This window comes from Pezoporus flaviventris, unplaced genomic scaffold (assembly GCF_033815535.1).
Source record: "Pezoporus flaviventris isolate CSIRO_AGI_PZ_B2104156 unplaced genomic scaffold, CSIRO_AGI_Pfla_v1 ptg000090l, whole genome shotgun sequence".
Lineage (NCBI taxonomy): Eukaryota > Metazoa > Chordata > Aves > Psittaciformes > Psittacidae > Pezoporus > Pezoporus flaviventris.
In genome coordinates this window covers 5,157,094-5,184,573 of record NW_026892638.1, presented here as the reverse complement: position 1 = coordinate 5,184,573, position 27,480 = coordinate 5,157,094, and the positions used below count along the sequence as shown (strand labels likewise).

Below are 27,480 nucleotides of genomic sequence, written 5' to 3'. Positions count from 1 at the left end.
TGTTCTTCTGTGAAGTGTGATGTTCGTCTTCATTCTAGTCATCAAATTCTGTTTCATGAAGGGCAATGGTCCTGCTAGTTGATGGGAGACCTGAGCTGCTCAAGCACAATTCATTCCAGTGTTTCTACTCCCTTCCCAGGTATCAGTAGCTATAGCACTGTTCTGTAGCTATTGAACTGTAGGAAGTACCAGAAATAGTGCAGAGAAATGTTCTATCAGGTCTGTGTTTTCCTTCTGTGTTTCTGAAGTGTACTTCCAGTGCACCATAGCAAGTATCTGTAGGTGTTCCCCTCTGCCTTGCCACCTTAGAGGTATTTGTTATTTCTCTAGAGTCTGATTTGTTGTCATTTTTAGTGTGAAATATCAAGTTAAAAACTTATTCCCAGTTCAGTCCTCACCATCACTGGTAAGTGGAATTAATTTTCAAATGAACTTGGAAACATCTTTGTTGTGGTTGGACTTGATGATGTGGTTGGACTATCATAATGTTACTGCAGTTCCACAAAACCTAAAGGCTGTTTTTTGCTGTTCAGAACCTAGAAGTGGTGGCAAATTGCAGTTACAGTATATTGTCCTTTTTAACTGTTTGACCACCTTAAACTCTCATCAAAGCTCTTGCCATTCTGACTTTAACAGACAAGCAAGTCTATGGAGTATACTAATTTTTTTAATTTTTTTAATTTTTTTTTTTTTTCTTCTTTGGAGTTCACTCCAAATTTCTTGCTAACATGTGCTGTTCATAGCATTGTAGAACCAAGTGCATGGATTCACCCAGTATCTCTTTTGTTAGAATTGTCTTGATTTTTTTTTTTTTTTTTTTTTAGGTACCTTTCAACTTGATTCTACTTTGTGTGATTTAATTAACCATGACATGAAATTGTTGTGACTTTTAAAAGCATATTGGCTGTTATGCTTTATTTAATAGTCTTGTGTGGTTCGTATTCGTTCTCCTTAGACTTCCAAGACATCGATAATATTGACCTGGGAGCAGACCGGAAGACAGCATCATGGAATATTTTTTATTTTTTTTATTAAAAGAAAGCTATTTCCGTTTCTTCCTATCAGGACTTACTTGCTTTGTCATGAGCACTTCTTGACAAGGTAGCTTCTTGTCTTGGTCACTTTGGAATTTAAGAGGGTTTTGGTTTTTTTTTTGTTAAAAGAAAGTAAGTGTAGATAAATTTTAACTTACGATGTTGGGGAGATGGTCTGTTTTGTATACTTTAGTCTCATTCCCTCAAGACTTTTATAAATGTAAAGCATTGCTTTGTGGGGAAATAATTGTCTTTTTTTGTTGCAAAAACAGGCACAGCATTTGCTGAGCAAGGGTGCCTTGCAGTTATGAAGACCACATCTTGTAAATAGTTATTTCACTTCTTAATTCGGAGTGTGGAACAGGAACTGCTGATATAGTCAGTGTCTAGACCATCACTATTTAGTGACATGACTGTCTTAACTGCTTCTTGGTTGCCTGGAGATATTTAGCGTGGTTAATTTTTCCTTTTTGAATTATTCTCCCCATCCCTACTCCCTAAATTTCTTGTCTTCACTGGTTGACTCTTTTCAGAAAAAAAAAACCACCAAAACTATGAAACCCAGGCAGTGCAAATTATTGAATGTGACCTGCAGGAATGAATTTTGCTACCAGCATGTGCTGTTTTGAGCATTAAAATATGTGCCAGTAATAATGAAGTTATCACCTTTACTTTAAAGGATTAAGAAAGCCAGTGGCTGAATGTGAAGTTTTACATTCTGCTGCATCTCCTCTGACATAGGCAATATGTTTCCTTTTCCTTGCTGTGTCTGGATCCTTTTTGTCATGTTTGAAGACTTGAAACTGAAAGTCAGTGAGTTGATGAGCAAGCTGATCTAATTGGAGAAATATTCTTCCTGATATCTTGCAGGTCAGTTACTATTGGACACTAATGGTGTGGTTGTGTGAACCCTAGATTTAATAAAAGGCAGGTTTGATGGAAAAGCGGGGCTTACTCTTTCTTTGGTAGTCTCTAGTTTGAATTAAGCACAGTGAGAACTGACTTGCCTTTTAAGTCACAGTTGCTGGTTTTGAAAAGTCTTTCACTTGGTCACAGTAAATGAAAATGTTGCTCCTCATATGTGATTGATTAGATCGTGAATTATTCTTCTATAAATAGTCAGAAAGGCAATTAAAACCTGGTATACTAACCCAGTTGTCTCTCTCTTTGCAAATTTAAAGGGTACCACCTCCTACCTTTCCTGCTTTTTTGCCATATGCAGGTTGACTTCTAAACTTTGAACAGTAGGCTGGGAATTTTATGCCTGTCTATAAAATGGTTTTTAATTGTTGCAGGGGAGAGAAATAACTAACTGTGCTAAGAACTGAAATTGGAAAAGGAGAAGAAGTAATGAAGTCCTTTTCTCCTGAAGGCTACCTTGCAGAGCACTTGCTCTTGAGACTTCTATAGCTAGCGTCTTTAGCGCCTAGGGATTTCTGGTAGCTTTATGTTTTCCATAGTCTGGAGGGATCTCTTGATTGAAATATGTAGATCAACAGTATTTGAATGTGGGATGTTCTGCTTTCAAATTAGATCCCAAGGCTAGTGTGAATGGAGAACTGACAGGTGATGGGCAGTCAGCATGATTTGTAAACAGGTTTGTATATTATGTATTATTGGTAGAATGATGGACTTGGAAACGTCTGTCACTGATACTGTGAGAAGCCATTACTGAAGTTTTCTTTCTCATTTCAGATGGGCAATGTAAAACCACCTTAATTTATGGAGGGATTAAAAGTGCAACGTAATATAGGGGGAAGCAGATACAAGAACAGGAGGCATTTAGTTTAATTGTTCTAAAATCTTGGAAATTTACCACCTGGGTGTGAAGTTGCTGTGTCGGCTACATATAATAGTCTCAATTGGCTGTCCTGCACTCATGAAGTGCAGGAGACAGAGCATCTGATCTTTCCTCTCTCCCAGAAGGGCCCAGCCCATACAATGAGGAGGAGGTGGATTGATGGGTAATTGAGGTAAACAGAAACACATTTTTTCTGTGTTGGCACTAGCTTTTTAAGACTCTGATTCTCTGCTAATCTCTGCTTTACTGAAGAGCCTAGGCTGGAACAATGTGGAAAAGCACTAGTGAGTTTTTGCCCCCTATCTAACAGAAGGGGGGAGAAGTATCGCAGTTCCTATTATCCCAGATTGAGGTAATTTCCTAATACAAGAATTTAAATTGTTGTTCCTTGCAGTGGATTTCTTAGAGCCATTACATGAAAAATATTTGAGTTGTATGGACTTTTTTCTTCTTCAGAACTCTAACGATTAGTGTTAGAAGTAATTAGCAACAATTACTTCTGCAAGAGAGCTTTGTTGGACATTGCCTGCTTACTGGAATGGTAATGTGTCAAATAGATTTGGAAACACCCTTAAGTGGATAAGCTATTTCTTATTCCAGTAGTTGTCTATTTGTATGCCCTGCTCTCTAATCCACAGAATAACTGCGTATCTTCTGGTTGATTGAGAAGTACTTCATGTAGCACATCAGAGAAAATAGTGAATGCTGGAAGACAATTTCTTTTCCATATGGAAATAAAGCTCAGCAGAATAAAAGCTTTTCCGTGGAAATAAAGCTCAGCAGAATATATTAAGCCCCAAATTATTTTGAATGTTATATTTTATAAGATAATTTATGTGTTAGTTTTTCTTCCAAATTATGAATTACAAAGATAAAGAAGGATTTGGAGATATCATATTCTTAAAGTAGTTTCTGAATGGTGATGATATTCATATTTGGCAGGAGCTAGTGTAATGATGGTAAATTTTCTGGGACTGAAATTTCATCTTATGAAACCAAGGTTTGGTTTCCTAAGATTAAATGTGGTCCAGAGTTGTGGTGGTGTTTTTGGTTTCTTTTTCTTCTCCCATTCCCCAGATTAAAAAATATACTATGATTTTTTCTTTAAAAATGCATTCAGTCGAGTTAGGAATTAAAAAATGAAATGTCTGTTGGCCTTGCAAATAGGCATGAAAGAATTGCACATTTTTTCATGTTTCCTTCATGTGTACTTCATTTGTGAGTCTATCTGTAATAAGAATCTAGAGTGTGGTAAATTGCAATCTACTCGGAACCTAAGGGCATGTGTATCCCTTTTTGGCATAACTTCATGTTTGAATTCATCCCTCCCTCTCCAAGGGAATATGCGATTGAAAAACTGTGATTTGCATTCACATTTTCTGTTTTTAAAGTTATGTTTCTTCTGATTTTTTTTTTCCTACTTTGTTGTGGTTTTGGTTGGGATTTTGTTTTGTTTTGTTTGTTGTTTTCTGTGTTTTGTTTGGTTTTATTCCCCCCCCCCCCCCCCCTCCGTTTTTTTGAAATGCTGTAGTATTGTCTCTTTTGGAGAAGATTGAGAGACTTCTGAGGGACTGGAGTCTAGTTTTAGTGCATCTGTCATGTCTTTAAATTCTGGGCAACAAAGGGTCATGATAACCGTAGGTATTTTTATATTTATTCTGGTGTATGACTAGAATACAAGCTACACACTGCTTTTTAGGTATATGTGTTTACATTATATATATGTATATATCAACATCCTGAAATAAGAGGGGAAAATGGATGTTTTAAAATCCTTTTAAGATCAAAATAAGAATTACTCTCTCTGCTAACGTCATAAAGTTTTTGGTATTGTTATTGTTACTTGGATATAAACCATGAGTTCTGCTTGCTGAAACGATAGTGAGTAGTGAAGCTAAGGTTAGTGAGATTAACATACAATAATGAAGAGGGTCCTTTCCTCCCCTCCCATCGAGTTGTTAATCTGGAGCAGAATTTAGAATCCTGTGTAAAATTTAGGTGTTTATGTTGTGTAAAAATAAGTCCAGCTACTCAACAGCAAATGCTTAATCTCACAAAGTACCTGCGCATTGATGCCCTCTGCTGTCAATCACCTAGCTTCCAGCAGTCTGACTTTCTATATAACCAAATTCTCTATGAACACTTTGGAGGACAGTAGTCGAGTATGTTTAAGCACTTCTTCCTGACTTTTTAGAATTGTAATAAATACATGTCAAAACAACTTCTTGCAATATAGGCAAACTAATGCATGTGTTATTTGTAATTATATGTATCCTATTTGTCCCATTTAATGAAAAAAAGTCAGTTACACAAAGTAGTTAGTTGTTTTTAGAAGGTAATTTTGGAGAACATTTGTTTATTGTTTTATTGCGTTATTTTAGCTGCTAAATTATCAATTTTGTATGTGCACTTAGCAGTTGCAATTTGCTAAATCATGACATTCATAAATTCATCTTCTTGCCTTGTTTGGAATTATGGTTTCAGCTAAACTGTGCATGAAAGGAATCTAAATAACCTTTTTTACTTTGCTGTGGTAGAGGAAGGAAATGGAAAAGGTATAATCATGTAGTATCTTTTTTTTTCTGTTCCTTGAGAAGGTAAATGCTAGGTAAGTAGATCTTATGCACAGATATTATACGCACAACTGACTTACAAGTATCTCAAATAGCCTTTTTGACCCTATTAAAGCTCACTTAATGGAATATTTCTAATGAATTTTGCTTCTTTAAGTGATCATTTCCATTGCTCATTGCTATCAGTAAGAGGACCTATATTGCTAAGATGGTGGTGTGATGATGCTTCTTGGCTTTTTGTGAAATGTGTAATGAAATGAGAATAGTGCTCCCTAAAACGTTCCATCTAGCATCCTCCTCCAGTAAGTCTAGTCAAAGCAGAAGATAGCCTTGGATTGTAATATAATATTAGTAGTGGTGGGCGTGGGCTCTATGATATGTTCTTTCAAAGGCTGAAGTAATTGATAGCGCTACTAACACCACCTTATTTTTTTGCAATAGTTAAATGAAATTTCATATAGTTAAGCAGACCCTGATCTTTCATGCTGTAGAGCTATTGCAAAAAAAAGGAACATCAGTAACAGAAGACTAGAAATGGAGTAAAAGGATAAAAATTTCTTCTGTTTTTTAATTTGCAACTTTTTTTGAAATGCAGCATGATTTTCACAAGTGTAGTAGTGGAGTTGTTCTTGTAATGGTCTTTACAGCCCAAATAATACTTGTCCTCTGTCAGATGTTGTCTGCAAGGGATGATTTTGTGCATTCAACAGCATAAATCTATCTCATTCTGAAAAGTCCTGATTGCTCATAACTCTTCTGGAAATGAGTTTTTAACTTGCACATAACTTGAGTGCTTTTTTATATAGTGATCTGCCCATGAGGGGTTTGAGTTGGAATGGATTCTTGGTGTTAATTAGGCAGCATATGTTTTAATTAAAAATTAGGAGTATGTGATAATGAAAAAGCTAGAAGTAGACCGTAGCCTTAGTTCTTCTTAATTTCTAAGTTATCATGTGGTGGGGAAAACTTACATTAGGGGAAGAAGTGCCAGAGTGAAAGCTCTTATAAACACGTTTAAAATGGTTATTTTCCTGTTTCTCTCAAACCCTTAACTTTCAGGGTCTAACTTAATACTGAGCACTTGTAGCATGTATGCCAGGATAGTAATTTTTTTAATTAAAGAAAAAAAGAGAAGAAATCTTGAGTTCTTGACCACAAGAAGGTGGTTAATGGTCACGAGAAATATATTGCAGTTGCCAGGAGTTAAACTGATGCCTATCTTTTGAACTTCTGTAACAGCATCTTATTTGTCTTCAGGGAGAAAGAACACTGGGTGAAGAAGCGTTTCAGTCTTCCAGTCCTTAGATAATAACCTTTTGTGTAATGATCTGTGCAATTGTCCACTGTTTAGATAGCCCTACAGTTACTGCAGTATTTTTCTTGCTACCTGGGGTGCAGGGGAAGTGCTGGTGATAATGGAGGCTGCTGTGGAATTCAAGGCTTGACAGACGTAGTCACAAACTTGAACATGTTGTCTGGAGGAGTCAGCATGTTCAACAGTCCACTGTCTATAAGGATGCTATTTTAAACTGAACTGAAAGTTAACCTGTGGAAAATTGCAAGAGAGCGGTGAGGGAAGTCATTCAGCTCTTCATAAGAGCTAAGCCATTTCAGTCTTCACATCATTGAGCAGCAGTTCCTAAATGGGGTGTGTTTGAAGAGAGCTGCTGGCCAGATATAATCCTGATTGAATATAATGATATTAGTATTTTCAGTTATGCAAAAATTTTGGCTGTAGTTGGGAAAGCAATAGGAAAATTTCAAGAGGAAAGTTCCAGAGCCCTCACTGTAAGGGACTGCAATCCACATTTTTTATTCCCAAGCAAGCCAGGAAAGTAGCAGCGCAGTCATCAACCCTGGCATCCTTCAGAGGTTTCACTGTGCTGGTGGTGGCACCATCAGCCTGATATCAACAGTGTTTTGGAAAAGGTAGCTGAGATGTGTTAAACAGTTGGAGGCTTTAGAGTTTGTTAAATCTCACAGAGTGTTCTGGAAGTGGCGGAAACAGCTATTTTAATGACAATTCTGTTGCTGCTCTTTGTCTTAGAAACGTTAGGAATCATAAAAATCAGTTTTGTATCTGTATATTGAATGCTTTATGAAAAGAGTATGCTAATGAGTATCTGATGTCCTGAGAATCTTTATTTCAGGAAAGATTGTAGTTACCAGTTAGAAACCTTAATGTATTAGATTTTTTCTTTTTTTTTTTTTTTTTTTTTTGTGGGATGTATTTGTTGTTTTAAAAGCAGATGATAAAACCATTCGTCTGCAATTTATATTCCTCTCCCATGATTTGGGCACGTTATTTAAACTGGCTTTAACAAATGCTGTCAAGATTAGGCACAAGATGGGTGTCTTCTGTGTACATCTTAGACTTACTGCATTATTCTCAGCTGCTAGCCATGACCATGTAATAAAACATTCTATCCTCAACATATAGAGTGTATGGTGGTACTTCACAAAAGCACACCAGGCAGAGTAATCTTCTCAGAAACAGATCCAACTAGTTGTAAGCAGCTCTCTCCACTCTTGCCAATAGCTGTGGCTGCAGACTTTCGGTAAAACCTTGTGTTAAGCTAAATCAGAGGCAACTGGCAGGTCCAACTAAAATAATTGCAGCTTCTTTAAAGCCTCATCTGTTGCAAGGAGTTGTATTTCCCCATGAGGGCTGTGGGGAGTATTGGTGAGAGTGTGAGTGGTATAGATTCTCTTTCAGAGAAGGGCTTGAGGCTCACTAGGACAGCAGTACTTTAAGAGGAAGTCATCCAGTTGAGGTCCCACATGCAAATTCTTGTTGGGTTTGGTTACATTTTGTTAACCTGATAATTGCATTAAAACTCCATTCATGCAAGTAACAGAAAGGGAGCTGTTTTGAACTCAAGCTTGCTAGCAATGCATATGTTTTGGTTTGACTGCGGTAGAAGGAGGAGATGATAATTGGTTCTAGCTTTTTTGTGTTTTGGCACACTGCTTTCTCTGTTTGCCTTTGAGATTTGGCAGAGGGCAAAAATGAGTAATTGTAGAATGGTGGTTGTAGAATTGTAGAATGGTGGTAAGTTACATATTACCATTTCTGTGTCTTCTGTGTTTAATTCTAGTCTAAAAAAAAGTTAATATGTGGATTTGAAACTGTCTTAGGTTTTGTTCAAGGCCCCTTATACCTGTCATCTTGAAAACACTTCTGAATTGTTTTTCACAGATCCATCTGGATGGTTTAATAAACTCTGTTCTGCATGCTGGTGAAACTGTGGTCCAAGTTGAGAAACTGATCCAGACTCCTATGGTGTGAATTTGCAGTGGTGGAACAGTTCGGGTAGGTGACCAGATGTATTGAAGATCAGGGAAAAGAAATATTTAGGTGCTTTTACTGTTTCAGTTACCCTACAGTGTTTTAATAATATCTTCTCTCACCCTCGTGTAAGCATGACAGACTTTTATTTTAGCTGCTGAATTTGTATTCCAGTAGCTTGTAGAGAAGATGTGTAAAAACTGTGAGTTGTGGTTGCTTTCTCTCAAGAAGCAGTGGGGATTTTTGCTACGCTGACATAGTCTTTGTCTGCATTTTTGTCATATTGATATGGCTCTGTGTGACCACTTAGATATAGGCAACCTGGCTTTCATTGCTTCTGCTGTAATTTTCTGCATAACTTGTTTACTTTAAACGCTGCATAATGTATAAAAGGTAGTAACCCATTGTATCATAATATATCCAGGTTAATTAATTTCATTCATTTCAAGTTAATTCATGTTCATTTTAGTAATTTCTATGCAAAAAATAGAACCAGTTTCAAATAAATACTTATACCCTGGGTAAGCTAACTTTAATGCTATTGAAGTAGTTACTTATATGTATCATATATAATCCTATCTAGGCAAAGGTTAATATTTGGTGGGCTTTGTTGTTTTTGCTTTGCTAGGGAGGTTGGCTTTGGTTTGTGGTTTTTTTTGTTGTTGTTTTTTTGTTGTTTTTTTTTTTTCCTTTTAAGTTGCAAGCATGTCTGGTTTGGTTCTTCATGTTTCTGTCATTGTTAGTGGTATGTTTTGGTGTTGAAACTGAAGGGTCTTTTTTGTTTTAAGTTTATTTTTAATCCCATAATTCAACAGCAGATGCCCATAGCTCCTCAATAAGAATTATAGGGACAATATAACAAGAATTATGTGGCTTTTTTCTTGGTATGCCTCATTGCAGCACCACAAAAATCTTAAGTAAATCATGGTATGTTTTGATCTTGATATGCTAGAGTAGGATCTGCAGTAGGATAAGCCTCATCATACCGTCTTAATCCTAATTAGAACTGTTGAGCAAATGCATTTTTCACTCGGCTCTCTCTGTCTCTTGCTTCAGGCATGTAGGTAGAATACACTCACAAATATTTTTAAGTGTCCACAGAAGATGTTTGACTTTTGAGACGGAAATGATAGTAAAAATAATATTTTAAATGCTTAATAGTATTGTAGAAATGTTGTACTTAGAAATGCAGGTGTCTTATGAGGTTTAAATTAGGAACCATTATGAAAAGAGAGTACAAGTGTTGGAATTTATGCTTGAAAATGGGTTTGTGGGGAAAGAGTGGGTTTTAATAAAAAAGGTAAGTACAGAGGAAAGGCAAGCTATTTGAGAAGCAGATTATTTTTTTGAGATAGGGGAAAATCCTCATTATATTTATTAAAATTATTTTATATTCTGTGTGACAGATTCAGCATTATAGTTTCTGTAGATCCTTGGCTAGAGAGAATTGAACCATTTTCTTCCAGACTTTTGAGATTTCTTGCACAGTTCTTCTGACTGAAGAAGTTGTCACAATTTTATGATGTGGATAGGCTGAGACTTTTAATAAACTACTACTGCCTTATTTACTGCCAAGCTAACAATAACAGAGTAGGGAGTTCAGGCAACAGTGCACAGCTAGGATTTAGAAAAGTTCCTTTTCTTTGTTATGCTATTCATATTGTTCAATAACATTCCCTATTATGTAGAAAATAGGCTGATAAACATGTTTGAATGTTGAGAGTAATTTTATGTTGTATTAGAATCTTGTTTTATAATTGTAGTTTTATTTTTGATCTGCTTATTTTCATATTGAAATGCATATTAAGTCTTACTAAGAGAATTCAAATGGAATGGTTAATCTAAAGGGGTTTTTGTTGCTTTGCAGTAGTTTGTTCTTATGTCTAGTCCTTTCTTCAGTCCTAACTGTTGGTTCATTATCAGACTTGAATAATGAGTCTTTATTGGGTGAAGAAAATCTCTACTAGCTAAAAAGAACAGGATGAGGAAGCAAATGCTGGCTTTGTGATAGGTTTGTGCCTGCAACTTGAATAGTTCAGTTGTAAATCATGTTATGATGAAGTATTTACTGTAGGTATCACAAGAGACCTAGTAAGTGCTCTTCATGTTTTGCGATCCTCTTGGATAGAGGCTTCTTAATGCCAGTTGAGTGTGTTTTCACCTTCACAAAGTTTCTGGAAAAGGTGCTATAATTTGTCAAGCTGCTAAATTGGCAATAAGTACACTGCTGAATGCATAGATTAACCATGAAGGTAGTGTACTGATGTGTATTTACAGTTACTGGAATACATGGTGAAGATACAGACCATAAATGAATTCTTACTTGTGTATAGCTGAAATATAGGACAAATGTAAAAAACTAAAATTAATAATTTGCCAGGTGCTTTTTTTTTTTTTGTAATCCATACTCTAATAGGCGAATTTTACAAGTCCCTGAAATCTTCACTTGTACAGGGTGTTTGCAGCTCTTTTTGCAATGGAGCATGTTTGATCTTCTGACCATGCTTAAAGGATGCTGCTTTGAAGCTGTCTGTAATTAGAGTCAGTTAAGGAAAATCCTATTTCATTGTCTTGCCATCAAGACTTCCATCTGAATAAAGACAACAGTATCTGCTGAAGAGGACTCCCTATATCTCCTCCCTTCAGTATTCTCTTGTTTCGTTTATTTCAATGGGTTTTGGACATATTCCAAACTTCTTATATAAGCTTTGGTTTGCATATTTACTCTGTGAGCCCTCTTGGCTGATTCATTTCTCCTTGTAGCAATAAATGCTGGCCTAAATCTCCCCCTTACCAAGTTCTGACATGCAGTACATGCTCAAATGTATCTAAGGTGGATTAACCTTCATAGGTTAATCCAGTCAGCACAAGATATGTTTTATCTTGGCAGTACACTTTGGGAACTCGTCATTCTGTCAGGCTGGTGTTCACTGTAGTGCAGAAGAAGTATGGACAAGCTGTTTCGATAGGTGAAAATGACTCTCATACCTATGGGCATTTCAGTATTGAAATCTGTTAGACTGCTTTGTTGAACAGTATTTTAGTTTAAGGACTTATGAAGGGTGGTAGTTAGTTTATAACTTAAAATGTGTGCACTGCTAAGAGTCAGTCTAAAACAAGATTAGGTTATCAGAGGGTGAGCTTGCATGATAAGCTTCCTCGTTGTCATATGGCCAAAACTGGATATTCTGAGGAAAACAGTGTTAATCCTGACTGCATCTAGGCAAATTTGTTTACTTCTATGCAAAGGCTAGGTATTTGGAAACTCCCTCTTGCATTGCATAAGCAGTTCTTGAATCACATTTGTCGACTCAGCAGCTAGCAAATAAAAATTTTTTTATGTGGTGCCATTAACATGAGTGGTGATTTCAGAAGAAAAGTATGCACAAAATATTTCTATCTTATTTAAATAGCATATGCATTCTGGCTTCCTCTTCTGCTTTCATCTTTTCCAGCTACATTCTTCAGTGGAGATAAGAGTACTAACTAGTGTATGCAAGCAAACTATCTTTGACAGTTGTATTGGAAGGTCTTGCGCAGTGCAATTTGCTGGTTCAAGAATGTCTGTGCTTATACCTTCACTTCAGAACCCTTCAGATATGGGTTCTTTGTCACTCACAGACCTCATTGACTGTTTCGTCCTTTTTTTTGTTGTTATCCCCTCTTCCGCTCACCTCAATTTTTTCTTAATGGTGTCACTGTATCTGTTATAATAGGAAAGTATATTTTCCAGTTAATGGGAATAAATGATGACAAGAAAGAAATACCTAGTAAAATGGTTTATTTCCAATGATGTCTTAAGCAGTTGTGGGGAGCTGTAATGCATGTGCCATAGTACTTTTCTGCCTAAATACTTTCTTTTATATGAATTTAAATTGTAAAAAAATTACAAGTTTAATTGTACAAGTTTATATGATGTACAGATTTCCAGTACTGTTATTATGTCTGGAAGATCGTACAACAATGGTGCTGAGAGCTTCACAGCCTGATGTATTACAGAACTCTACATCAGTATGAGAAACACTGGCTGTCACGAAGAGCAGAAAATGGAGCAGGCTAATTTGCAGCTAGCCAGTCTGCAATAAGTTCAGGCCAAAGAAGCCTTGTACACAAAAGCAGAAAGAATGAGTTGCTTTAAATTTGTAAGGAAGGGGTACTATAGGAAGAGTGCTGTGTATTTCACAGATTCACTGAATCATAGAATGGTTTGGGTTGGAAGGCATCTGAAAGATCATCAGTAGCTTGATTTTAGGACAAAAAGAGATGACAGATTTTTCTTTGAAGTGAGTAACTCAAAGTGAACATCAGTTTCAGAGGAGAGGCAAATGGAATAGCTAATAAAACACATGCAGAAAGAAAAAAAAAACCTTATTCTGATATAAAACCAAGTTATTGGAAATACTGCTCACCAAGGACTGAGCAGTAATTCTAAGGATCTTTGTAAAGAAGGAATTGTTAGTTATTCACTTTGGAGGAAAAAATAAAAGGCTTATGGGTGGTCTGCTTAGTATCACTGATCCTTGGTAGGAAGAATGATGAGTACAATGGTTAAAATAGCTTCCTGTAATTTAGGAAAGGCAGAGTGAGGGAAAAGAATAGTACTCTTTTGATGAAGTTAGGTAAATATTTAAAGCTATTTTTGAAAACTCAAAAAAACCCCAAACTTGTTAATTGGTATTCTTTCTGGTAAGCTGCAGCATAAATAGCTTGCTCTGGACCATCAGCTTGCAGTCATGTGCAGGATGACTAACTCCGTAAGTACAGGAAACATAGCTTTTATGTGCAGGTGGTCTTGTACAGCTAATACTAAAATATTCATTAAAAAAAGATGATGGATGCAATATTCTTAGGAGTCAGTGTAGAAGGATTTGGAGTTGCACCTGACAGTGAAAGGTGCCAAATAACCAATTGCGTATTTAAAACCTCTTTGTGTTTGATAAAGTATAAATGACTATGAATTGATTTTGATTGTATGTAGTAAGTATAAAGTTTAATCAGCAGCGTTTATTTGTTCCTTTTTAAAAAGAGCACTTGGAAACTATTCAGCCAAATCATCTGAATAAAAATTCCTTTTCTACTTCAGTTTTAAATGGAAATCAGTTAAAGGATGTCTTTCTAGATGCTTAGGAAACAACAAATCTAAACCAGGGTAATGTCATAGTAGTGAGCAGTGTCCATATACTGGAAGGCTGCTCTAAGGTCTCCCCAAAGCCTGGAGGAGGCCGGACACACCCAACTCTCTCAGCCTGTGTTCCTAGGAGAGGTGCTCCAGCACCCTGATGGTCTTTGTGGCCCTTCTCTGGACTTGCTCCAACAGCTGCTCCACATCCTTCTTGTGTGGGGGGCCCAGAGCTGAATGCAGTACTGCAGGTGGGGTCTTACGAGAGCAGAGTAGAGAAGTGGCAAGAAAATTAAACAAAAGTGGCTCACTCTGCTTCTTGGTCACTCAGGAAATTATGGATTACAATTGTGTAATTAATTTAGTTCAGTCTGGTTTTAGGTTAAAGGATTCATGTTTTCTCAATGTCCAGCTGAAGACCAGTAACAAGTGGTGTCCCTCAGGGGTTGGTGTAGGGACCGATCCTGGTCAACATCTCTGTTGGTGACATGGACAGTGGGATTGAGTGTACCCTTAGCAAGTTTGCCGATGACACCCATATAAAGAAGAAGCTCTTTACTGTGAGGGTGTTGAGGCACTGGAACACGTTGCCCAAAGCAGTGGTAAATGCTCCATCCCTGGCATTGTTCAAGGCCAGATTGAACACACATGGTTCAGTGCAAAGTGTCCTTGACCATGGCAGGTGGGTTGGAACTAGATGATTGTAAGGTCCTTTCCAACCCCAACTATTCTGTGATACTAGTGATTTCCACAGAAGTCATCAAAGCAGGTGATAAGAACAGTTGTTGCTGGTATTTGAAATTAAGTTATGGTTTTATACACACTGAATTCAAGTTTGCAAGCCCCAGAAGTGCTCGTCATCAGGAGCTTTCCTATGAGATGGAAGAGGGTCAGGGACACTGTAGTGTTAGAAAGGCAGAGAAAGCAATTTGGGGCCAGCAAGAATTGTAATATTGGACAAGAAGAAGAAGCAGAAGAATGGTGAGGAGTGGACTAACCAGCAGGACAAGAAATCAATGGAATGGATGAGGAAACAAAAGAGATCAGCCTTTAGGGGCTCTCATCTTTATTGAGGATTCTTTAATTGGAAGGATCACCTGTAGAGCTGTATCAGGTCTCTAAGAAACCTTGGGCTGATAGGAGACTTTAACAAACCAACCAATTTTTTTGTTTCTCCTTTTTTTATGTTTTTTCTTATTTTTCTTTTTATTCCCCTACCTCTTTAAGAGAGAAAATTTTGACTGAGGGTAAAGGCTTCTGTTTTAAATTTCCCTCCTTTTAAGGCATGTCAGTTGTAGTTTTCTTTAGGTGTGCATTTAAAGCAAACAGTAACAGATTAGAGAGAGAAGTGTTACTGTAAACAGCAATTACCCAGGCATTTTTACATCTAGCAAGATTTAAATTTAAGACTCATTAGTCTTAAACTAGTGGGTGTTAGATAAATAGGTTAAGCTCTGTCTCAGTGTCTGCTATTTTGTGTTTAGATACTGGCCTACAGGGTCTCATTTAAGCTGTTGGGAATGTTTCTTTTGAACAGGAGTGCTAATAGCACTACTGTTATCTTACTGCTAGCATTCATTCTGGTCTCTATCTATAGATCATGCTGTTTGCATTAATTCTCAGCCCAGCCTCTTACTGGTGTGAACACGGCATAATTGTTAACTTAAAATGCATATTTTCTAGATTCATATAGTTTTATGTGAAGACTGGACTATGTACATTGTCACAGAGTGCATGCATTAAAACTGCGTTGAATGATTTTATACGTGACATTAGCAGCCTGTTTCAGTTCTGATCCCTTAATGGAATTAAAATGAAAGCTGCTATCTAGAACGGAATTAGTCTATTAATCTCACTACTGATCTTCATTACTGAGATTTTTCCATATTAGAGAAAAAAAATTAATGCTTTTTTAGCTGTTAACAAAGATGACTGACATGTTAAAAATAAGACTTTTTTTTTTTCTGGTTTCTTATGTCTAGACACAATATTGCATAGAGACCTCATCTAATGCTGTTAAATGAATGTCTGTTTTCTTCTAAGAATTTAGAATTCCATAATCTTCAGGCAAACAGGTTATTTACTTTATTGCTATGAAAACTTTAAATACAGACTTATTTTGTCCAGATCTTATATTGGTTTGTTGGAGACAAGAATTTGTTAGATGAAACAGATGTCAGTTTGTTAGGGCTCACACCCAAACTCATAAGGAGCTGTATCTAAAAACCAAAGAAACCCCAAACCTGCATTGTTTGGCTGTCAGAGCTAATAGTGCATTTCACATGTTACTGGAAGATACTGTGAGCTGGATTGGGCTGGGAAACTGCAGTAAAAGGATTTTGGGAGATGCATAAATATAATTTTCGAAACACATTTGGGCATGCAATTTAGTAGCACTTGTGTTAATATGTGAAGGGCACATTCCTCCAGGCAGTATATTTCTCCTAGACAGCCCTTCAAAGAAGGAGAAATTGTGAATGCAGAGAAACCTACAGGTGATTTGCAGACTACACACAAGCAGTTGTTTCATTTATACTTTGTTAGTTTAGATTAAGTATAATAAAAGCCATTCAGAATTGAGGCAATACAACCCTCATTATAACTTATCAGAGGGAACACAATAAATTTATATCCAGGAGACACTGCCGTCTTCTACCCAGGGTTTTAAATAACAATTGTGTTCTTGTTTTTCCAGACTCAGAAGGTATCTCTGCATTGGTTATTTCAAATTAAGTCTGCAGAGGACTTTTTGTTAGGCAGGAAAAGATAGGACTTATTTTCAAATCAGCTGCATTCAGTGTATTAATATCCTTAAATTTTCTTGAGAGCTGGGGATTAATTACTGTGCAGCTCTGTGACTTCAAATGATAGAAACCTTTATTACCTTAATGGACTGTTTGCCTTTTTTTTTTAGTTCAGGTGGCTCGTGGCTTGTGGTGCCTCGGTCCTGGATTGTTTATGTGTGTTAGAAGAGGATTGTTATCCTGTTACATAGTGAATGTCCAGGGGGATTTTATAGTTCCATTCTGTCCGTGAAATAAATCACTTCTAGACCAGTATTTGCAGAATGTGAACTGGCTTGCAACAGGGTTTTGGGTATCTTTAAATTATATGGTGAAAAGTAACAATCTAGTGGCTCCTTCCTATTTGATTCTCAGGCTGGTAGTGAGGAGGTCTGACAGCAAGCCAAGGTTTAATGTTTAGAAATTGGTTCAAACCATGTGATTAAGCAGCAGCATTAGTTTTTTCAAGTGTAATGTGATAATGTTATGGAGAAGCGGATCACACCTCAGTGGCAGATGGTGCATGCCTGTGTGAAGTGTAATAGAGTAAAAATACATTTTGGTTTGATGTTGTATATGTTTAGTTATAGTAGCTGTCGTGGTTGGTTATGAATTTAATGTTGATTCAAGCAGGAGACTTCCAGTAAGACACCTGTTCAATTGTGCAAAACTAAACTAAAAAGTTTTAATACTGGATGCTTGCCTTGAGAGTGTATCCCTACTTGAAATCAGTGCTAATTCCCCTATCTAATTCCTGTTTTGAATGTAGAAGTGTATTATTCATCCTGGTGTTCTCCTTTGTTATTGTTTAAAGAAAACATTGACATTGAAGAATTGATCTTCACAATGCGCATATGGAGTGAGTTAATGATACACTGTTATGACAGTGAATTGATGTACACAGTAATTGACAGTTGAAGCTATAAAAAGTATCTGACAGCTTTCACTCTAAACCCACTCAAAACAAGCAACAACACCCTAGTATTTTCGTATCACTTTGTATATGAGAGCACAGCTGAGGTTAATTTCATTCGTAGCTATGAATGTTTAGCAGTTTTGCAAGCAAGTTCTCAGATTGCTGATTGTATCTGAAATTAAAGTGGTCAGTGATACTTCCTAATTCAACTTTGTAAAGCAGTGAGGAACAAAATGCAGAAGGAAGTCAAAGGTTCATAATAGCAATTGTTAGCTGGAAATTTATGTCTGTACACGTGTGTGTGTAAAAATGGCATTTGATAATAGATTTAAGTGTTGCTTAACTTGCGCTTCTCAACTCTGCCCTGGAAGGAAAGGGAACTCGGGAATTTGCATACCCTAACAATGACTTGGCTGGTGGAGTAAGATCTGTATGCAATCATAGGAACTATTTGCTGTTAGTTTCTACTATTTTTGGGAAAAAAAATTAATTTGAAGTCTCCATTATGCTATAAAATTGTGTTTCTGAAAAATGGAAAATGTAAAAGATTCATCTACCTCCTACTAGCTACTTTCTAACCTATTTCAGACTACTAAGTGGTTATTTCTTCTAACAATTAGTATTTTATGCATAATTCGATAAATTCAAACAGCCTCTGGGGAGACTTTATAGCAGTCTTCCAATACCTAAACGGGTCTGAAAAGAAGTCTGGAAGGGGACTTTTTACAAGGACATATAGGGATAGGGCAAGGGGGAATGGCTCTAAACTGGAAGAGGGTAGATTTAGATTAGATATTCGAAAGAAATTCTTTAGTATGAGGGTGATGAGACACTGGAACAGGTTGCCCAGAGAAGTTGTGGCTGCCTCATCCCTGGCAGTTTTAAGGCTAGGCGGGATGAGGCTTTGAGCAACCTGATCTAGTGTCCCTGCCCATAGCAGCAGGGTTGAAACAAGATGTTCTTTAAGGTCCCTTCCAACCTTAACCATTCTGTGATACTTTGATAAACCCTCAGCTGGTTAGCAGCTCAAACTGTGTTCCAGAATGCCCTGGAGTAGCCAGCAGCAATAAAAGGCCACAGGCACAAGACAAATTCATGAATTTAGAGTGCCACAAACATTCACAGACTCTGTTAAATTTGCAGTCTGAATTCTGTCTGTGCCTGCGTTTCTGATGCAGCATATATCTACAGCCTTCTGTACTTTAATATTCTGAAACAGCTCTATGATCCGATTTTATGCACAAACTGTGACATAACCGACAAAAAAGTGCCTGATACAGGAGGTATGTTGAGGGTGTCTCTGTCTACCTAAGCTTTAAATGGAGACAAATATACCACCTTTATTGTTCTTATTAATGAGATGTAAGTAATAGCTTTTTCATCTGGGATGTTGAAAAGCTATACTTAAATGTTGTCCAAGAGGACTTGAATCTCAGGTAATTTGTGTATTAGGACAGGAGTGCACACTCTGACAATCTTGGAGCCATTCAGGTGGGTGACTCATCCTGGGACTTGTTTGATTAAGTTTCACAAGTTGGTATACAATTAGATATTGTGCCAAACATCTTTGCTTTCTGTCATGCTTGGTAGCCATACTCACTTCAGTATCTATATCACTACTGTCTTCCTCATACTAAACAGTTAACAGGTTATCTGTGTGAGTCAGCATCTACTTAGTGCAATATTTAGCCAATCACTTCTTGCTCATAGAAGTGTGGGTGTTGGGTGACACCAGCATTTTATACACACCCATGGTCCCTGTAAGATATAGTGCCATATTTCTTAAGTACAGTGCAAATAAAATGAGATATGTCCCTCCCTAAAGTATTTAAATATCAAATAAAGAATGTGGGTGTGGTGAAGTAGGGAAGGGAAAAGGGTTTACATGTAGGCAGTAGGGAAAAAGAGGTAAGGGTCATCATACAAGTTAATGACATATTTAATTTAATTTAATTCAAATTTGGCCTTTCTAGAAATGGTGGTATACACTCTGGTGTAGTTCAGTGTGTTTGTGACTGGGTTTCATGTTTTTAATTACAAATCTGATTACTGATTAAACTGGTGTATTCCGTCACTTAAGTATTCTTATTATCTTAGTCATTTGTTTACCAATTTTTTCATATTCCTCTTTCCCATCAACAGTCTCTTTTGTGCAACCTGAGGTCTTAGCACATTTGTTGTGGCTAACAATAATAAGCCTGGAAAAGCTCTCACCATTTGGAGCTGTCACTGTCTAGGATTTGTGTGCTGATTGGGAACTCTTTTAAGAACAGAGAGGATGAGGGGAAAGGGTGAAAAGGAAGGGTGTTGCGTAGAAGCAAAGGGTGAGGGCACCAGATCTAAATAGTTTTTATAATGGATTTGCAGCCTCTCTTTTTATCTTGAGTGCTCAAGTCACATTGTTTGTGGTGTTAATTGTGAGGTAGGTATGTCCAGTCTTCTCTAAAGTTGTCAATTCTGTAGTCGCAGTGGAAATCTTTGAAATGGATGAAGCTTGAGTTTTTGTGGTGTGGGTTTTTTGTGTTGTTTTTTTTTTTTATTTTTTTTTTAATTCCTACATTGAGTCGTGTTCCTTGTGTTACCACTAACAACAGCTTCCTCAGGGTTAACTAGACCTCCATGTGTAGCTTGACTCAGCTACTCACTTCCACTCAGTAAGTTAGCAGAAATGTCACTTAGAGAAAAGTAGCTTGGTAAAGAATTGTGACAGTGCATGTGATACAGACTGTTGCTGTTCTGAGACATGCTGGTGGGTCCCTAAGTGTGGTTTGTGAGGTCAAGGTAAGTGGTCCAGGAAGCTGTGTCTGATTGATCAAAGCCCGTAGTACTTTTCTGCTGTGCATGGTTTTGCTAGTAGAATTACTAGCAACAGTGTAGTAACAATTCAATCCTCCTAACCTTTACTGTTCTGCAAAGCAATCTTGTTTTATGGAAATCAATAATTTGCAAGACTGTGAGCACTGGATCTACTTGGGTGAATGTATTTGTTACCTCCTGTAAAATAGAAATAATAGAGAAATAATTTCCAATTAAATAGTGATTTCTCTAATTTCATTTCCATCCATTCATATAAGCCATCTTGATTCTAAAAGGGGATCTTCCTGGTACTTTTATTTTCAGGGCAGTAAAAGATACTGGAATTACTGTAAGATGAAGCATTGTATACCATGAATTCATGAATGATTGAATCAATGTGTGATTATTCAGCTGCTTTAGTAAAATTTGGAAAAAGAGTATCTCAAACAGCAATTACATTGACTAGGAAATTTTTCTAGAGTGAAGGCTCAGACACATGCATCTCCATGGTTCATGAAAAGCACTAAATCTCAACTTGTACCTTTTGACTTTGATCTAATGTTGAAGTTGGCCCTAATGTGGTAGTGTTGTTGGTAGGTTGGACCACATGACCTGGTGAGGTGTACTTCTAGCGTCCATCACTGTGCAATTCTAATTACTTGGGACAAACACTGGACAGTGGTGCTATGTCTTGCTACTTTTAGGAGGAATATTGGGTGTAAAGGTAATTAAAAATCGCAATATGATTACTGACCTGGAACAGCTAGGCCTTCTGATGGTGCTGTAGATGTAATTGTCTTTGCTTAATGACAATATTACATTTAATTCCTGTTGAAGAAAAACTTCAGCACTTACATGCTAAGGCTTATGTTTTGACAAACAGGCATCTTGATGTCTTGTGACTCCTTGCAGTTAGAAGAATTGAGAAGCAACCCCCTTCTGACACAAGTGCATTATGGCAGTTTTTGACTGATGAGATCAAACTTGGCCCCACTTGTCTTTTCTGCACTAGCTGCACTACTGTAAAGAGGGATTTTTGAATCCCAGGCAGTTTTTCTAAATTTAGATCTGTTTATTTTGTTGCAAAACCGTACTTTGCACTCAGAACACATATAGGGTGAGAGTTTTTGCAGCTGTACCCACACAAGTGAGAGAAATAATTTTGAAATAGTTTATTTAAACTGAAGCCTAATTTGCAATCTTCAATTATACCTTGGAGAGAACCTTCTTTGACCAGCTTCCCGAAGGGACAGCAATCAACAACAAAATTCAGGAGATCTGATTTATCTGCATCTGTGCAGGTATGAATGTGTTTCTTTAACAGTCTTGTCCAAAAGTTCTGTTATGGTACTGTAAGTAATGAACAAAATTTAATTTTGCTAGCCTCTGGGGATTTATTTCAGTTTTAAGATCATTAAAAATATCTTTAATAGAACTGCAGATACTCTGGCAAAACAATGAAAGTCTCAGTATTAAAATATGATTCATATAGCAAGTCAGCCAGTCAGGGGTTTATGAAAGTGCCTTTTCCATTTCATTGTTTTTAAAGTGTACCCGTATCCCTTGGCAGAACACTTGCACAACTGCAAGTACACCAAATACAGGTTATTCTGGGGTGTGCTGAAAGCAAACGTGAATCTTGTGTGCTCACGGAAAATGTGTTGTAAACTGTCCTCTTCCTGCTCTGAAGAATTCTGGTTGCCAGCAGCTGTGACAGCTTTAGTAGTAAAGAGGTAACAAATCCTCAAGTAGGTCAGTCTTACGTGTCATAGTTAACATCTTAGACTTGTCCACCCAAGACCAGTGCAGCTCCCAGAGCTTGTCAGGTTTTTGTCAGTGAGACAATACATGCAGCAGAGGTTGTTTCTTTGCTCTAAACATCTGGCTTTTGTTCAGACACCAAAGTAATGAGAAACTGGGAGGCATGGTGACAGCATCTGCTTCCAGGAAAAACAGGATACTCTCTTTCTTGAGAATGGTCTCTGAATCGTTTGTGTCTTCTTGGTCCTCTGCTCTTGTCCCTCCGTGTTCCTCACTGGGGGAGTCCAAGATTAACTAAACTGCTTGTGATCTGCAGACCTTCCTACTTTGTGTGAAATGTCTATTTGATTTCAAAAGGTATGCTACCTAGAGATATATATTTTGCCATCTGTATTTATCTTTGTTGATCTTTTATTTCCTCAGTCAAGATCATATGTTACTCTTTTCAAATCTAGCACACTGCAGGGCATAAATTTCTCACCTATGTAGTAGACTGTGTTTGAATAAGAATCTTGCCAGTCACCACTGATAGTAAAATGTCTTTATTATTGTTGTGTTATAAATAATTATGTGCATCTCTATATGCTCCCCAGTGCTTAATAACAATATTCTGCATATCCTCCTTCAGGCAAAACCTGTTTCACTCAGGACAGTGATACTGATTATCCATGCAGTTGTACTTCCTTGGTCTGCTTCAGAGTCCCTCATCTTCCTGGTCCCTGTTCCAAAAGGGAAAAAATACAACTAATCTTATTGCCCCTAAATTGTTCATGGTTTACAGGATAGATTTTAGTACTGCAGGATGGGATCTGTTTCTGCATCATATGTGTCTCTGGTGTGGATAATCTTAATCAGTCTAAAGTCTTTTTAGCTAAACATGCTTTCTGACTGAATGTAGTGTATGTTTAAAGGCAAGCATAGGTAATCTGGCCCCTGCAATACTCTTCTGGAATTATTTTAAGGAAATAACTCACTGTTTACACTGTTTTCAGTATATAAAATGGAGGATGGTTGCCACAGGCCAAAGGCTGCCTGAAATATCTCTGAAGTAAGCAATTTTTAAGATATTTATTTCCAACCTTTCCTTAAATGAAGAAATTAAGAGCTTAAGTGTTGTGGTTTCACTGCTGTTTTTGGTGTTTTTTTTTCTTTTTTTTTTTTTTTTGGTAAAACAGCCTGAAGAAAGTAAGAATATCTTGTGGGTTATTCACTGTCATTCAGTGTACTGAAGTATAACCCTATTTCCTGATCTCTCATGCGAAAGTTTGCTACTAGTATTTCAGTACCTGTTGAAAGTCTTCCAATAAGCAATTGAAAGTATGACAAGGATATAAGGTAAAATATATTTATGTGAAAATTATAGTAAGAAAGAAGTTTATTGGGTCAGTTGTAGGCCCCATCTAAAGTCATAGGTTCATCATAGAATGGTTTGGGTTGGAAGGGACATTAAAAATCTAGTTCCAACCTCCCTGCCATTGGCAGGGACACCTTCCACTACACCAAGTTGCTCAAAGCCCCAGCTGACCTGGCCTTGAACACTGCCAGGGATGGGGCAGCCACAGCTTCTCTGGGCAACAGGTTCCAATGTCGCACCACCCTCACAGGGAAGAATTTTTCCCAAATATCTAATCTAAATCTCAGTCAGCTTAAAGCTATTCCTTTTGGTCCTATCCCTACATGTGCTTGGATGATGTCCCTCTCCAGATTTCTTGTAGGCTCCTTTTAGGTACTGGAAGGCTGCTCTAATGTCTCCCCAGAGCCTTGTCCAGGCTGAACAACCCCACCTCTCTCAGCAGGTCTTCACAGAGAGGTGCTCCAGCCCTCTGAGCATCTTCATAGCCTCCTCTGTACCTCTTCCTGCAGCTCTATATCCTCCTTGTGTTGGAGGCCCCAGAGCTGGACGTGGTACTACAGGTGAGGTCTCATGAGAGTGAAGTAGAGGGGAGAATCACCTTCTTTGACCTGCTGGACACGCTCCTTTTGGTGTAGCCCAGCACACAGTTGGCTTCCTGGGCTGTGAGTGCACACTGCTGGCTCATGTTGCACTTCTCATCAATCAACACCCCCAAATCCTTCTCCTCAGGGCTGCTCTCAAGCTATTCTATGCCCAGCCTATAGCTGTGCTTGTTCTCACAGGCCCACCTCTCGAGCCTGTGAGAGGCTTCAGACCTGACAAGGTCCCTCTGGATGCCATTACTTCCCTCCAGTGTGTCAACCGAACTACACAGCTTGGTGTCATTGGCAGATGTGCTGCAGGTGCATCAATCCCACTGCCCATGTCAGTGACAAAGATGTTAAAACAGCACCAACTGAGGAACACCAGTTGCTGTCTCCCCTTGGTCAAGCCATTGACCCTACCTCTCTGTATGTGGCCATCCACATCACATCCTTATCCACTGAGTGGTCCATCGGTCAAATCCATGCCTCTCCAGTTTTGAGGCAAGGATTTCATAGGGAATAGACCAGTCAGTCTCATCTCTGTGCCTGGCAAAATCTTGGAGCACGTTCTCCTGGAAGGCATGCTAAGGCATATGAAAAACAGCAAGGTGCTTGGTGACAGCCAGCATGGCTTCCACTAAGGGGTAATCCTGCCTGACCAATTTGATGACGTACTGTGATGATGCTATGGAACTGATGGACAGGGGTAGAGCAGTTGATGTCATCTACCTGGACTTGTGCAAAACGTTTGACACAGTCCTGCATGACATCCTTGTCTCTAAATTGTAGAGACATCAATTTGATGGATGGACCACTCAGTGGATATAGAACTGGCTGGATGGCCGCACACAAAAAGTTGTGGTAAATGCCTCAATGTCCAACTGGAGACCAGTAACGAGTGGTGTCCCTCAGGGATTGGTGCTGGGACCGGTCTTGTTCAACATCTTTGTCGCTGACATGGACAGTGGGATTGAGTGCGCCCTCAGCAAGTTTGCTGATGACACCAAGCTGTGTGGTTCGGTTGATACGCTGGAGGGAAGGAATGCCATCCAGAGGGACCTTGACACGCTTGTGAGGTGGGCTGATGCCAACCTTATGAAGCTTAACCATGCCAAGTGCAAGGTCCTACACCTGGGTCAGAGCAATCCCAGGCACAGCTACAGGTTGGGCAGAGAAGAGATTCAGAGCAGCCCTGCAGAGAAGGACTTGGGGGTGTTGGTTAACGAGAAAATGAACATGAGCTGGATTCAGTGTGTGCTCGCAGCCCAGAAAGCCAACCGTATCCTGGGCTGCATCAAAAGGAGCGCGACCAGCAGGTCAAAGGAGGTGATCCTGCCCCTCTACTCTCGTGAGGCCTCACTTGGAGTATTGTGTACAGTTGTGGTGTCCTCAATATAAAAAGGACATGGAACTGTTGGAACAAGTCCAGTTGGAAAGGACCTTAAGATCATCTAGTTCCAACCCCCCTGCCATGGGCAGGGACACCTCACAGTAAACCATGTCACCCAAGGCTCTGTCCAACCTGGCCTTGAACACTGCCAGGGATGGAGCATTCACAGCTTCCTTGGGCAACCCATTCCAGTGCCTCACCACCCTTACAGTAAAGAACTTCTTCCTTATATCCAATCTAAACTTCCCCTGTTTAAGTTTTAACCCGTTACCCCTTGTCCTACCACTGCAGTCCCTAATGAAGAGTCCCTCCCCAGCATCTTTATGGGCCCCCTTCAGATACTGGAAGGCTGCTATGAGGTCTCCACGCAGCCTTCTCTTCTCCAGGCTGAACAGCCCCAACTTTCTCAGCCTATCTTCATAGGGAAACATTCTCCAGTCCCCTAATAACGCTCGTGGCCCTCCTCTGGACTTGTTCCAACAATTCCATGTCCTTTTTATGTTGAGGACACCAGAACTGCACACAATACTCCAAGTGAAGTCTCACAAGAATGTAGTTAGACCACACACTTACGTCTTCTCTTCTGGTACAGATTTAAGATTTTTCTGACTCAGTGTCACAGTTGCAAGTGGCATTAAGGTAACGTTGGTTGCAGAGTGCTCATTATTCTTGTCTGATTCTGTAACTGTTGTCTTTTGTTCAGTGTACAGCTGCTGAATTTCCAAAGCACAATGACCCGAAATATCTATGTGGTAGTGTGTATTCCTCCCTTTATGCACACACATCCAACTTACTGTGTTTTTTTTAATCCTGTATATTATTTCTTCTGGATGGTTGGGAACAGATGAGTTCCTTGTGCTAGGTTTGGAAGTCTGCAAACAGTTCATGATTTGGTAATGGCTTGCTACCAATGTATTTTATTCTTCTGGGCATTTCAACAGAGGCAGCCTAACAGGTGTCAGGAAATGATGCAAGAGTAATCCCTTTTTGTTTATTGATTTCATTATTATTATTATGGGGCTAACTATTTCTTAGATCTTTTTTCTAGTCTGAATGCTCTGCCTTCAAATTATTGACCTTATGCCTTTTTCTTTCAGAGGCACAATCACCTTCGTGTCCCACTGTCAGATCCAGCCCTGCGCTATCGTACTCTCTGGATTAATTCTGTTTATGCTAGCTGAGCTATTGCAAGCTTGCATTTCTTCTGTTTGTGAACAGTGCCTCTGAATACCTTTTGTAAAGATTAAATAATTTTTTATTAGGAGCAAAGCACTGTGGAAAAGGAAAGAAGCAGCGTGCAGCCAGTTTGACAGACTCTCCTGATAACCCAGGTTTCAGAACCTGGTTTGATCCTTGCTATCTTTCTTGATCTTTTTAAATGTCTTGAGTGCTGCTGTTCTGTATTTCTGAGGCTAGCTAGATTTACAGAGGGTTGTTTTTTTTTTTCAGGAGGAAACTTGAAAGGCTTGAAGCTTTAATGTTACTTTTACCTGTATTATTATTTTTTCTCCTTGCTATTTGCATGTTCTGATTGTCCTTCTGTTGACAATAAACGAATAGATTTATGTGTAGTATAGTGCATTGGAATTCATTTGGAATAAATGCAGAAGCTGGCAGCAGCGACTCCTGAATTAGGAATATGACATGTAATGTGAAAGTTTGTTATGGCACAGTCCTGCTGCAGCAGTCCTGACTTTGGATGGAGTTCATTGTTCTGTGATTGTACTACTACTTGTTTCTTATCCCAAGCCAAGGAACTTTCAGTCATCCTTAAACAATTCTGATTCTTGGGGAAGCATTTATGTTTATATGATGGTCTGATTCTGCTTTTAATAGGAAAAAAATACAGTTCCCTTTATAGGTAAATCCATTGAATGAAGCTACTACCTGTGCTTTCTACAGTTTAATTTCTTTTTTTTTTCCTAGTTACTACAAATCTGACAGATTATACCCTGCCTGATTCAGCTTCTTACCTGTTCTACATGACTTCATGCTCATCTTAGATGATCTGTCTGACCATAGTGGCATTTAATCTCTCTGAAGATATGTTCTACTTCTGTCTTTGTTGAAGGCAGAATTT

At 38.3% G+C, this 27,480-nt stretch overlaps 1 protein-coding gene across 8 annotated transcripts in view; it reads left to right on the top strand.

Annotated features, from left to right (window-relative positions):
- Positions 1 to 27,480, top strand: part of ERBIN (erbb2 interacting protein) — a 116,937-nt gene that overhangs the window by 12,455 nt on the left and 77,002 nt on the right. For 7 of the 8 annotated variants that reach the window (XM_061475803.1, XM_061475805.1, XM_061475802.1 and 4 more), the window contains one exon: positions 8,608 to 8,721. The exons of the other annotated variant lie outside the window; for it this stretch is intronic. The gene's annotated coding sequence lies outside the window, so the exon portion shown is untranslated. The remainder of the gene's footprint in view (positions 1 to 8,607; positions 8,722 to 27,480) is intronic. 8 annotated transcript variants of the gene reach the window in all.